We start from the raw sequence: 12,745 nt of genomic DNA, 5'->3' as shown, positions 1-12,745 counted from the left end.
TAAGCTTCATATAGGACAAATACTAAATAACATGATTTAGAAGGAAATGGATTATATCTTTATGGAAAAATATCCATTTCATGTAAGAATCAGTTTTACACCATCATATTAGCAACCAGAAAAGTAAGTATAAATACCAAATAAGATAATTTTCAATGAAAAAACTGGGTGTTATTACAGAAGCTCCACCCTAACCTCTTTAAGTAAGCTAAGAAATGAAAGAAAACAAGAACAAATAAAAGACTCATCATAATTTTGACCATTTATAAAAGAAACATTAAAATGGCCACTTATGCAAAAAAATCTAAATGACAAAGAAACCATTTACTACTGAAAATACAGTCCCCATCAGGCAAAGAATGAAGACAGAATAATTTGAGAGTAAATGCTTTCTTAGAAGTTAAGAAAGTTGCAAACATGAATAAAATATTACTAGAATATTACTGAAAATTAAATGTTTAAATTAGCCTTTTCAAAAAGGACTGGAGAGACTTACATGAACTGAAGCTAAGTGAACTAAGAACATTATACATGGCAACAAGTTTATATGTTAATCAACTATGATAGACATGGCTCTTTTTACCAGCAAGGTGATACAGGCCAGTTCCAATGTTCTTGTGATGAAGAGAGCCATCTGCACCCAGAGAGAGCACTGTGGATACTGAGAGTGGATCACAACATAGCATTTTCACTTTTTTATTGTTGTTTGCTTGCATTTTATTTTCTTTCTCATTTTTTTTTTCCTTTTTTGATCTGATTTTTCTTGTGCAATATTATAATTGTGGAAATATATATAGAAGAATTGCATGTTTAAGATATATTGGATTACTTGTTGTTCAGGGGAGGGAGAGGAGGAAGGAAAGAAGAATGTCAAAATGTCAAAGGACATTGTGGAAGATAAATAAAATATGATGAAAAATATAGTGAACATGTAATAACTAATTGAGATAAGCAAATATAATTTTCCAGTTCAAACCATACAAGACTATAACAGATGTACCTATATAATATCATTTGATAATCAAATAAGTATTATTATGAAATGAAAAATGGAGAAACCATTCTCTTAATGTAGCCGCTAGTGTCACAGAACATCTTCTGCTTAATGCAGTTATTCCTTCTACAACACAGAAGTTCAAGGTATGTCAATAAGGAAAATCCTTATAAAATTTTTGGGCCCTCCCTTTGCACCAGAGAAGAAATGTGAATTATTATGATATTAAAATATACAATATGTTGATATAATATATATATATTATATTTTTTCTGGTTTTCTGAACTTCTCCAGTGTTATCTGTTGGCCTTTGCTTATTATCTGTTGCTTACACAAATTTTTTCCATTTAATATCTTATACCAACCCAAGATATGCTGAAATGATAATGGAGAAAATCAGAATGTAGAAAAGATAACTATAATAAAACAAAAAAGGAGATTCTCAATTGATCTTAAGATTTTCCAAATGCTTTTCTTTATAGATGATATCATATAAATTGAATCATTTTCCATAATTATATAGAATCTCATCATTGATAAATTAAGAGAGAAATGGATATAAAACAAGCAAGGCCCAGATGATATATAGGTTGATGAGCATTCTTGCAGTGTAGCGAATAAATATGAACATTTAAAGTACAATTTTCATAAAGACATTGATATGAATAACCCATATTTTTGACTTCACAAATGTCTTACTCTAATAATTCTATATAGTATAGATGTGACCTACAGATTTCAAAGACTATATTATATGTCAGTGTACCATAGTCAATGGAAATTCACACCATCTTGAAATGGTAGTCCATATACCAGATTGCTCATTGTGGACCACAATAGTTAGTTAAATATAGAAGATTTCATTTTTAGTAGATTGACTCCTAATTCTGAATTTTTTCGGCCAATACAATCAATTAATCAAATAAAACCCAAAATGAACAGGTATATTTCAGTAAGAGGAAAAACAATTTTGCTTTTGTTGTTTATTTGTTTGTTTTATGGTATTTAATAAAGATCATTTTTAACTATTTAAATCTTAGTGTGAGACCCTTGTCCTATAAATTAACAGATGATATAACCCTTGAGGAATTGGATCACATTACTACTGATATTGCCATTATGAAAGAAAAAAGGAAATAAGCATTTATTAAGTGCCTACCATGTCAGACACTATGTTATGTACTTCACAGATATTATCTTGTTGCAATTATATTGGGTGTTGCAATAACCCTAGGAAGTAGATGCTATCTATTTTCCCCAATTTTGAAATGAGAAAACTATGGGAAATGGAATGATCACCATTGATTTTCTGTGGAAAATATAAAATAATGTAAGCAATTAAATTTGTTCTGTCATGCGTCCAATAACAAATAAAAATAGTTCCATGAGATATTTAATCATCTCACCTTGCAATACTCATACAAAAAAATAATAAACCAAAAAAAAAAAAAAAAAAAAAACTTTAAAAGGCTAATGTAAAAACAAATGAAATACAAGTGCCAACATTTGTTGCTTAAGGTAAATAAATATTTTTGCTAATATTTTAAATATCCACAGGATAAACCTAAAAAAAGAAAACATTTTTGGAAAGTATAACATAAGAACAAGAAATGAAAAATTACTTATAGAATAAAAAGAAAAAAAATAAAGAAATAAATAAAAAGATATTCTGGAAGTATTAAACACAATAAGCATTGAATAATATGACTTCACTCCCAGCTGAAATAAATGGATTACAACCTACAGTAAAGAAATACAAATTTCCCTTCTTAAAAATAAGAATCATTCTAAAATTAATTGTGTGTATATTAAAATGAATAAATTTTAAAAATGTGTTTTGAACAAAATAAAATAAATTTCAAGAATTTCTGATAATGGAAAGACTATATGGAATGTAATTAAAATAAACAAATAAAACTCATCAAGTTCAACCTGATATATTCAAATATTTTCATAAAATAGAAACCATTTAATGGAAGGGATAAATACATTGATTCTGTTTTCCCTTAGACATTTTCTTATTTTAAAGACAATGCCAAAGGAAAGAGACAGAAGCTAGAAATACCAGGTACCAAGCAGCCTGTCATGATGATTTTGAAAATGAAGTCATTGTTAATGATGATGGCAGAGGAGGTAAGATAACTAATCATGTTGGTACATTTAGGAATATTTTGGATTTCACTTACAGAAGGCATGCTAATGCTAGATAGAAAACCAGGTTTGTTTCTTAATATGACACTACCTTAATCAGTCGCTGATACTGACTGCTCATAGAAGTCACTTCTTCAAGTACATTACCCTACATAGCATCATAAGTCATATTAGCTTGTGTCATGAACGCTATTAAATTTGAGTTAAATCTCTAGTTTTATGAATTATTAACATTGTTCAGTATTCAACATAAGGTTAAGGACTTGATTGATTGGGTCAATGTTGTCAGCAATAGTAGTAGAAGCTTGGAACTTTTATTTCTAAGCAGTGTCTCTTAAAGTTCATTAACAGATAGATATCAGAGGAGTTGAACTTTCTTCAAGGTTCTTGTGTGCATGATAGGTACTATATAACTCAATATTGCATTGAATTGAATCATTATTGGTAAAAAAAAATAAAGAATAAAAAATTAGTTTCATGGTCGCAAAATAAATCAATAAGCAATATCATTTCTACAAGCTTTTACATATGAATAAATGCTACTGTGATGGGACCATATGTCATTTTATAGGCTATTGTAAGGTGCTAATAGGATTTTATCTCAAAGTATGTTGTGTAATCTATGAATATCTTTGCAGAATTGCATTATCTCCTCTTTTGTCCTAAATTAAAGAAAAGATAATATTTTATTTTGAATCACAAGAAAACTAGTTAATGATCATAATTTAGATGCTGGCATAAAGCAATAACTATCCATACAAATTGTTACCCTAAGCACCTCCTCAAATTTTCCATGTATTATGCCAACAGTGTTTTTGTCTTAATTTAAAATGTTAATTAGCCATAATATAGATAGCAAAAGGAGACCTTGTAACTTATGTACAATGATTGTAATATGAAGAAAATAAAACATATTACTTATAAGACTAATAGATAGCCAAATAATTTATGAATAAACAAGAGATAGAGAATAATAAAATTAATGTAGTCTAGATTAGAAGGAAAGAAGAACATTAGGGAAAGTTTTATATTTCCTCAGATAAAGGTCTCATATTTCAAATATATACCCATAAGCTGATGGGGGAGAGAGAGAGAGAGAAACAGAGAGAGAAAGAGGGAGGAAGGAAGGGAGCGATAGGGAAGGAGAAAGGAAGGAAGAAGGAGACGGGGAGGGATAACTATGTCAAATTTATACTCATTCCACAACTGATAATAGTCAAAAGACACAAACAAACAACTTTTTGAGAAAGAAATCAAAAGTAAATATAATTATTTGATAAAATGCTTGAAATCATTTTTGAAAAAAATTAAAATGAAAACGATCTTGAGATATCGTGTCACATTTATCAGATTGATTAAATAATAGAAGGGAGAAATGACTAATATTGAAAGCAATGTGGAAAAATTAGGACACTAATGTGCCACTGTTGGAACTGTGAATGGATCCAGCCATTTTGTCAAACTATATGGAATTATACCCAAAGACATTTAAAATTGGTATAACCTTTGATCTTGCAATACTATTTATTAACCTTATTTACCAAAGAATCAGAAGAGGAAAATAATCTATGTTTTCTAAAACCTTTATATTACCTCTTTTTGAATTGGCAAAGAACTAGATACAGAGGGGATACTAATCAATTAGGGAATGGCTAAAAAAAGCTTTGGTACATAATTTGGATGGAATACTACTGTATTGTAAAAATGACGAGTTGGTTAATTTTAGAAAAACATGGACAGGTTTGCATGAAATAATAAAAAGTGAAGTGAACAGAACCATGAGAACAGCATATACTAATACTATAGTATTAGCAATATCATTCAGAAAATAATTGTGAGCCACCACAATTTCATTACTATAAGTGAATATGTCCTGTCATGATCTCTACCATAAAAGAATTAATGACAGGTTATATTTTTATAGCACTCTATATAATAACACTCTTGAATCTCTCCTTTTTCTTTTTCCCTCCCTCTGGATGTTCTGTAAAACATATCAATAAGGGTAAATTCAAGTAAGCTTTAAAAACTACATTGTTCAGTTCTTTCATTACATACATATGTTTATCTGTATTTTCATGTATTCAAAAAATAAAATAATTGATTAAAGGGGAGACAGAGTATTTAATATGTTTAAATTGAGGAAAGTTGAGAGAACAGGAGAGGAGAAAAAGGAGAGATGCCATTTTGTTTTACTTTGAGAACAAAGGACAACAATCATACACCATAAACATAGATGAGAAGCATTATTTGATCCTTCAGTCCTTTCTTCCCTCCCAACACATTTCTAATTTCATAACTTCAAATTTCCCCAATTTTATTTGTAATTCTGATTTTTCTAAGGAAAACATCTCAATCCTTCCTCAGTTGTGATTAGCTTTATAGAAGCAATGAAAATCAATTTTTCATGGCTTACTAACATAGTTTTGTATAATACTTTACCAACTTTTTTTATGGTAGAAAAGTATTTTTAAGCTATGGTATATATTTAGAAGGATATCCACCCCCCACTTACATTTGGAAAGGTTACAACAACATCTTTTGGACAATTCTCTGATGTATTCATATTGAGAATCTGTATTAAATATTTATATATGTGTTGATAAGTGGACAGGGAAGCCAGGTGGCACACTGGCTAGAGTGCTGAACCTGGAGTCAGGAAGTCTTACCTTTGTGAGTTTAAGCCCAGTCTTAGGCATTAGCTGTGTGACTCTGGGAAAGTCTCAGACCTATTGACCTTATTTTCTTCATCTGTAAAATGTCAGAGAAGGAAATGGAAAATCATTCTACTATCTTTGCTGAGAAGTCAGGCTCACAAATTGTCAGTCACAACTGAATAGCAACAACAATATTTAGACACACATGCATTCATAAAGCACTCAGTGTGTGCCAGAAACTATTCAGCACTGGATATCAATAATACAGAGACAGGCAAAGATATACTTCCTGTATTCAAATAAATTAAATTCATGTTTCCAACTGTTGGTTTTATTTTTTATGACTTCAACTAATTGTAGCATGTAGGACTTCTAAACAATACTCTTATCATTTCTGTTTGGATATCCTCCCATCACTGAATATATCCAAATTTCAAATAATCTTTTTCTTTTTCTTTTTTTTTTTTTAAGTCAAGAGATACAAGTATTATCTTCCCATATAAGGGTGTAAGTATTTTAACCTTTAAAAATCATAGCTGTTTTCTTTTTCTTCCCTGTTGACCTTGTTATGTTTCTCTTGAGTCTTGTATTTGAAGATAAAATGTTTTCTTCAGAATTGGTCTTTTTTCATCAGAAATGATTGAAAATCTCATGTTTCTATGAATATTCATTATTGCCCTTGACAGACAATGATTTGTTTTTTCTGGGTAGTTGATTCTTGACTGCAATCCAAACTCTTTTCCCCTCAAGAATATATTTCAGGAACTTCAATCCTTTAAAGTGGACACTTGTAGGTCCTGGGTAATACTGATTGTGGCTCCTTGATATTTGAATTGTTTTTTTTTTTTGTGTGTGTGTGTGCTTGCAATATTTTTTCCTTGATTTGATAATTCTGGAATTTAGCTATGATATTCCTTGGAGTTTTTGTTTTGAGGTCTCTTTCAGAAGTATTAAGTAGATTCTTTCAATGACTCTTTTGGTCTCTTGTTTTAGGATAGCAGAGAAATTTTCCTTGATGAAGTTTTGAAAGAGATTGTCCAGTCTCTTTTTTTTTTGACCATAGCTTCCAAGTAGTCCAGTATTAAATTGTTTCTTCTAGCTCTATTTTCCAGGTTGGTTATTGTTTCCAATCAGGTAATTTACATTTTCTTCTATTATTTAAAAAAAAACATTTTAAGAAAAAATTTTTTTGACTGATTCTTGATACCTCATTGAATTATTCACTTCCATTTGTCCAGTTCTAATTTTCAGTGAATTATTTTTCTTGCTTAGTTTTTTTTTTTTTTTTTTGTTTTGTTTTGTTTTGTTTTGTTTTGTTTTTTAACCACCTTTTACTTTTGGCTAATTAAACTTTTATAGTTGTTTTGGTCAGTGGAGTTTTTTTGTTTGTTTGTTTGTTTGTTTGTTTTTAACTCTTCCAAGAGAGCCTTTTGAACTGCAGATCAGTTCATATCTCCCTTTGAAATTTCATCTGAAGGTATTTTGCCTTTTCTGTCCTTTTCTGGGCTTGTCCTCTGGACTTTCCCACTTCCATCATAACTCTCTGTGGTCAGAACTTTTTTTGCATTTTTGCTTATTTTTAAAGCTTGAGTTCTGCTCTCAGGCCACAGAGTAGATTGTCCTGAGATTCCTCTGAAGAGCAACAGGAGCTTCTAACTGCCTACACTGGGGCTGATTCTGCCAGCTTCCTCACTGCCCTGGGTGGTTCTGGCTAAGTCTGCCTGTTGTGGTGGGGTTCAGGGGCTGACAATTTGCCTTCTATGGTTGCATTGGAGGTCTCACAGTTGATCTGCTGAACCACTAGTCTTCTGAACTATGACAGAGTGGTCAGTCCTCCCCATCCCAGACTTCCTTGAGCCTGAGACTTCCTTGCACCTATGTTGGACCACTTTCCTCCCTGTCCAATGAAACAGACCTCTCCTGAAGTCCTTCTGTGATAAATTATGCTGCAAAATTATTACACTCCAAATATTTGTAAGGTCCGTTCCTCCAAAATCTTTTCAGAGGCTTAATCTAGCATTGATTCTGAATTCAGTCAATGTCTTGGCCACTCTTCACTACCTTGGCTCCAACTCCCCCCATGAATTAATTTAGTGTTCTTGCATTTCATTTTCATATACCTATTGCTCAACAATTCTGCCTTTAAAAGCAACCAACCCCTGAAGTCAGGAGGACGTGAGTTTCTAACCTGTTCTCAGACACTTAATACTTCCTAGCTGTGTGACCCTTGGCAAGCCATTTTACCCCAATTGCCTTAGCAAAAAAAAAAAAAAAAAAAAAAAAAAAAAAAAAAAAAAAAACTAATTATCCTAAAATGTCAAATTCTAATGCAGGAAAATGAAATTTATAATCCGATAATTATCTTGAGAATTTCAAGGGAAAATTAGTACCATCTATTCTTCAAAATTTGGCAAGAAGTTGAACAGTTAACACAACCTATACCAAAAGCAATCTCCACTTTACTATATGTAGCAAGTTATCATCAAGCCATCACTTCAATAGTTTTCATGAAGCAGCCACAGAGGCAACCTGTTAGGTTCTTACTAAGTGCTAAAGAGATAATGAGATATTAGGTTCTAACTAGGTGCTAAATCGGTACTTCACAATTCTCTAATTCCAGTCTTTGGGGGGGAGTTTTACCCTTTGAACTTCTGGGGAGGAGCTTGCCTGCTTAGGAGGAGCAAGTTTATTGGTTGAAGTATTTTTTCCCAGAAGCCCCTGAGTTATTCCATGCCCATTCTCTGGGAGGATAAAAGAAGCGACATTGAGCAAGGAAGGAGAGTCTCTACTCTAGGTCAGAGTTGGCCGCTCAATAAAGGAAGAAGAATCTGGCCGGGAGATTGAGTTGAGGCAGCAGATCTCCTCCCAGAGAGCAATCCGCAGTCTCTGGAGACAACAGAACTTTATATATTGGCACCCAACATGGGCAAGGACTTTTGCTTATCCTGACAAGGACTGAATCTGAGCCCTTCAGAGGAGCTAGCCTAGACTTGGTCAACAACCCATTTAATCTTGGGGGAGTTCTAATTTTGAAATATACCAGCTTTTTTGTTTATAGCTTTCACTTATTCATGTTCTGTTATTAGATCCTAAACAGAAAAAAAAAAAAAATCTGTCGTTTCACATGTCAAAATAGAAAGATGGAATTAACATAATAAAATTAATAAACAATAAAATTAATATAATATAATAAAATCAATATTAAAATATTAGAATAATATAATAAAATCAATGTGATGTTTAAAATGTTCAAACATTCATTTTGAAAACTAAACTTCATTATGCATGGGAGTAATGTGAAAAGATAACAGTTTACATTAGCAAGATCCAGCCATTTTAGTAGAGTGTAAAGTTAATAATAATATAAATCAATAGTTTAATATGGTTTTCCACTTCCACCTTAAAAACAACAACAACAGCAACAACAACAACAAAAACAATTCAAACATAATCTAATATTTTCTGCCTTACCACATCTAGACTATTGTGCTGAGCTGGATACTACATTTTAGTTAATAGAGCATACAGAAGGAAGGTAATTTGGGTGGTAAGAAAATATAAGACTTAGCTGAGAAAGAAATAGGGAAGATGATCAAATTTCAACTTTTCAAATATTTGAATAACAATTGTGAACAACAATCAATTAACTTTTTTTACAATTTGTTCCTGGAGAGCAGAACATAAAGAACAAAAGAAGATAGCTGAAAGGATAATATTTAGGTTCCATGTAACAAAGGAAATCCCTTAAATTGTTTTGTGATATAATGGTATACCTTCCCTAGAAGTATTTATGCAAAGGTTAGCTGATCACATGGGGCAGAGGGTAAAGAGAGAATTTTTATCTATCAGTGAATTGGATTAGGTGGTTTCTGAAGTTCTTCAAACCTCTGAGATTAGGTAGTAGTTAATTTTCTGATTGTATGAAGATCTTAATCATGAGTGAGTTTATATTCAAATAGCTTTCTTTCTGTGACTCTAGGCAGAATAATGCATTTGTCATATATAAAATGGATTCCCCCAAAACCCAAAATAAATAAATGTATGAGGTTTAGAAAATATTAAAGATAACCATTACTTCTTTTTGACAAAAGCTTTTTCCAGTAATAAGAGAATGCAATAAAAAGTGATTAAAAAAGATTTTGTCATCCACAGAACCAACTCTTTTCCATGTCTTCTGAATTTGTAACAGATTTTGTCTCATTTTCCTTGTTCTGCTTTCCTTTTTTTTTTTTTTTTACATTTCCTCTCCCCTCCTGATCTAAGTTTATATCTAGCCTCAGACACTTAATAGATGTCTATCCACAAGTAGCCCATTTAATCACTGTGCCTCAGTTTCTCCATCCCTAGAACTGGATGGTATTATTAATAAAATCTATTTGCCAGAGTTTCTGTAAAAGTGAATTGAGATAATATTTAAGATAATGTAGATCACAGAACACTATATGAAAGGAATCTATTATATTTTTGTTTGAGCAATTAGATATGGGAAATGGTAGAGTGCCAGCCAGATTGCAATCAGAAAGACCCGATTTCAAATCTTGCCTTAGATACTTATAAGCTGTATGATCCTAAGGAAATCAGGGTTAAAAGCCTGATTACTTCAGCTTTTTCATCTATAAAATGAGTGGAAAAGGATGGCAAACCACTCTAGTATCTTTGTTGAGAAAACCCCAAGAGCAGCCATGAACTCACAGTTTTACCAAAAGAACAACAAATATTTTTTCAAATGTATATATATATATATATATATATATATATATATATATATATATATATACACATATATATATAAATATATATATATATATGTGTGTATGTATGTGTGTACTATATGTATGCATGTGTATACACATACATGCATATATATTATATGATATACAATAAATATATTTATAATATAAATATATGATAATATATAATATAAATGTTTTATGTAATATACACACAAACATTGCAATAAGCATAGTGCCTATGTTCAGGAAAGTGACTATTCCATTATTTTAAGACCACTTTGGAGGACAATATTTAGCTTTTGATGTCAAATGCCTATTTATGCATGTTTCTGTCTATGTCTATATCTAGTATGTGTGTGTATTCTTAAACATATTCATGCATATATGTATATGTGCATACATATGTATCTGCATATAAGAATATACGTGTACATACATGTATATGTGTATGTCAATCTGTATATACATATATTTATACACACGCACATATATATACACCCATAGATCTACACACGTAAAGACACACATGCATATATATTATGAAAACAATGCTTGTATTTATGTATTTGTGGGTGGAGATGTGGAGAAAGAATCAGAGAGGCAGAACATAGTCCATGAATTTTTCAATTTACAGTCTGTGAATTTTAAAAAAAAAATGAGAACTATATTTTAATCTTGTAGAATTTCTTTCTAAGCCCATGTATTTTATTTACTTTTATTTAATTTTTTTTTTCTTCTGAGTAAGGTATATTGATTTCATTAGACTATCAAAGGATCTGTGACATTAAAAGGGTTAAAATCCATCACACACATTATTAATATTCTATACCCACATTGTTTCCTTTAAAAGAAAGCTGTCTCTTTGTTTTCAAAGCCAAATTTAATGTGAGAGATTGTTTTCAGAATATAAAAGAACTTACTAGAAAACAGAAGGAAAAAATATACTTTAAAGGGCCACTAAATGAGGCGATAATTTTGCTGTTTGAGTTCTAATTTCCTTCCTTCACCAAGTTTTGTCAAGTTAAAAAAAACAGTGTAAAATCAATACAGAATAAAAGCAAAGAATTTTAATGAGGTCAGAGTCGTCACAAGTTCCATTAGAATAAGATATTTTTTGCATGGCATGCACTACAATCCACTGCCAATATGAATGAAGTAGAAGCAGTTTTTACTTTCTTTACAATCTCATTTTTTTTTTTTGTTGAATAAACAAGCCATGTCAGCTGAATGAGTTGTTGATATATTTGCATAAATGTATTGATCAAACCAATGTAGCAGCTAAAGGTCACAATTCTGTGCTAATAATTGGTAATAAACTTGTCTAAAATTGCATCTATGTTCAAAATAATCAGTGATATCATACAAACAATGACTACATCCTAGGCATTTGAATTACCTGCTGATGAACATTAGTATTCTACATTAATGAAGAATGCTTGTAAATAAATTTTAGAAAATTTTTAGTGAAGGAGTTAGATCGATGGATTCACAACTCTTTATTAACATGTATGCCCTTCAAAATCAAAAGTAATAATGCTTGCTCCTTGTAGATGCTAAGTGAATGCTCATAAGTATTAAAAGAGGATCTCTATGGAGATAATCTGAGATAATCCCTATCTTTTAAATTCTTCCATGAAATCTCTGGGAAACTCTCCATATATATTTGGATACCTTTCTTGTGTTAAAACTTAATCGAGTCTCAAAATTCCATTTTCTCTCTCCATTTCTCTCTCTCTCTCTCTCTCTCTCTCTCTCTCTCTCTCTCTCTCTCTCTCTCTCTCTTCTATCTCTGTCTTCCCCCCCTTTGTTTCCCCTCACCCTTGGCCTCTCCGTTTCCATCCTCCCAGTTCCCCATCCCTTCCACTCTCTCTGCCCAAGGACTTTTAAACCTGAAATTTTATTCCTGGTCATGCACATAGAAGCAAATAGGTACTGTGGAAAGAAGCTACAATCTTCACAAAAGATTTTGAAAGTCTAAGGAGAGAGCTAATAGTACAAAAACTAAAGAAGCACAAAGCATTTTCATCATAACTTCTCATTAAAGGAATAATTAAAAGGAATTAATTGACAAAGTGATTTAAATTCCCAGACCATGACTTGAATAAATGGTTCTTGGATGAAGTGGGCCTACTAAAAGCCACTAAAGGTGTACAGTCCTGAGTCTGGTAAATCTAAGCAATAATGTCCATGTGAGGAAGTATATATGCATG

At 31.3% G+C, this 12,745-nt stretch overlaps 1 long non-coding RNA gene across 1 annotated transcript in view; it reads right to left on the bottom strand.

Annotated features, from left to right (window-relative positions):
- The window catches only part of LOC141545566 (uncharacterized), a 393,034-nt gene that overhangs the window by 342,225 nt on the left and 38,064 nt on the right, over positions 1-12,745 (bottom strand). The window contains exon 2 of the long non-coding RNA XR_012483068.1: positions 5,815-5,896. This is a non-coding gene — a long non-coding RNA (uncharacterized LOC141545566). The remainder of the gene's footprint in view (positions 1-5,814; positions 5,897-12,745) is intronic.

Source organism: Sminthopsis crassicaudata, chromosome 6 (assembly GCF_048593235.1).
Source record: "Sminthopsis crassicaudata isolate SCR6 chromosome 6, ASM4859323v1, whole genome shotgun sequence".
Classification (NCBI taxonomy): domain Eukaryota; kingdom Metazoa; phylum Chordata; class Mammalia; order Dasyuromorphia; family Dasyuridae; genus Sminthopsis; species Sminthopsis crassicaudata.
The sequence above is the reverse complement of the archived record's forward strand: the minus strand, read 5'-3'. Positions and strand labels throughout refer to the sequence as shown.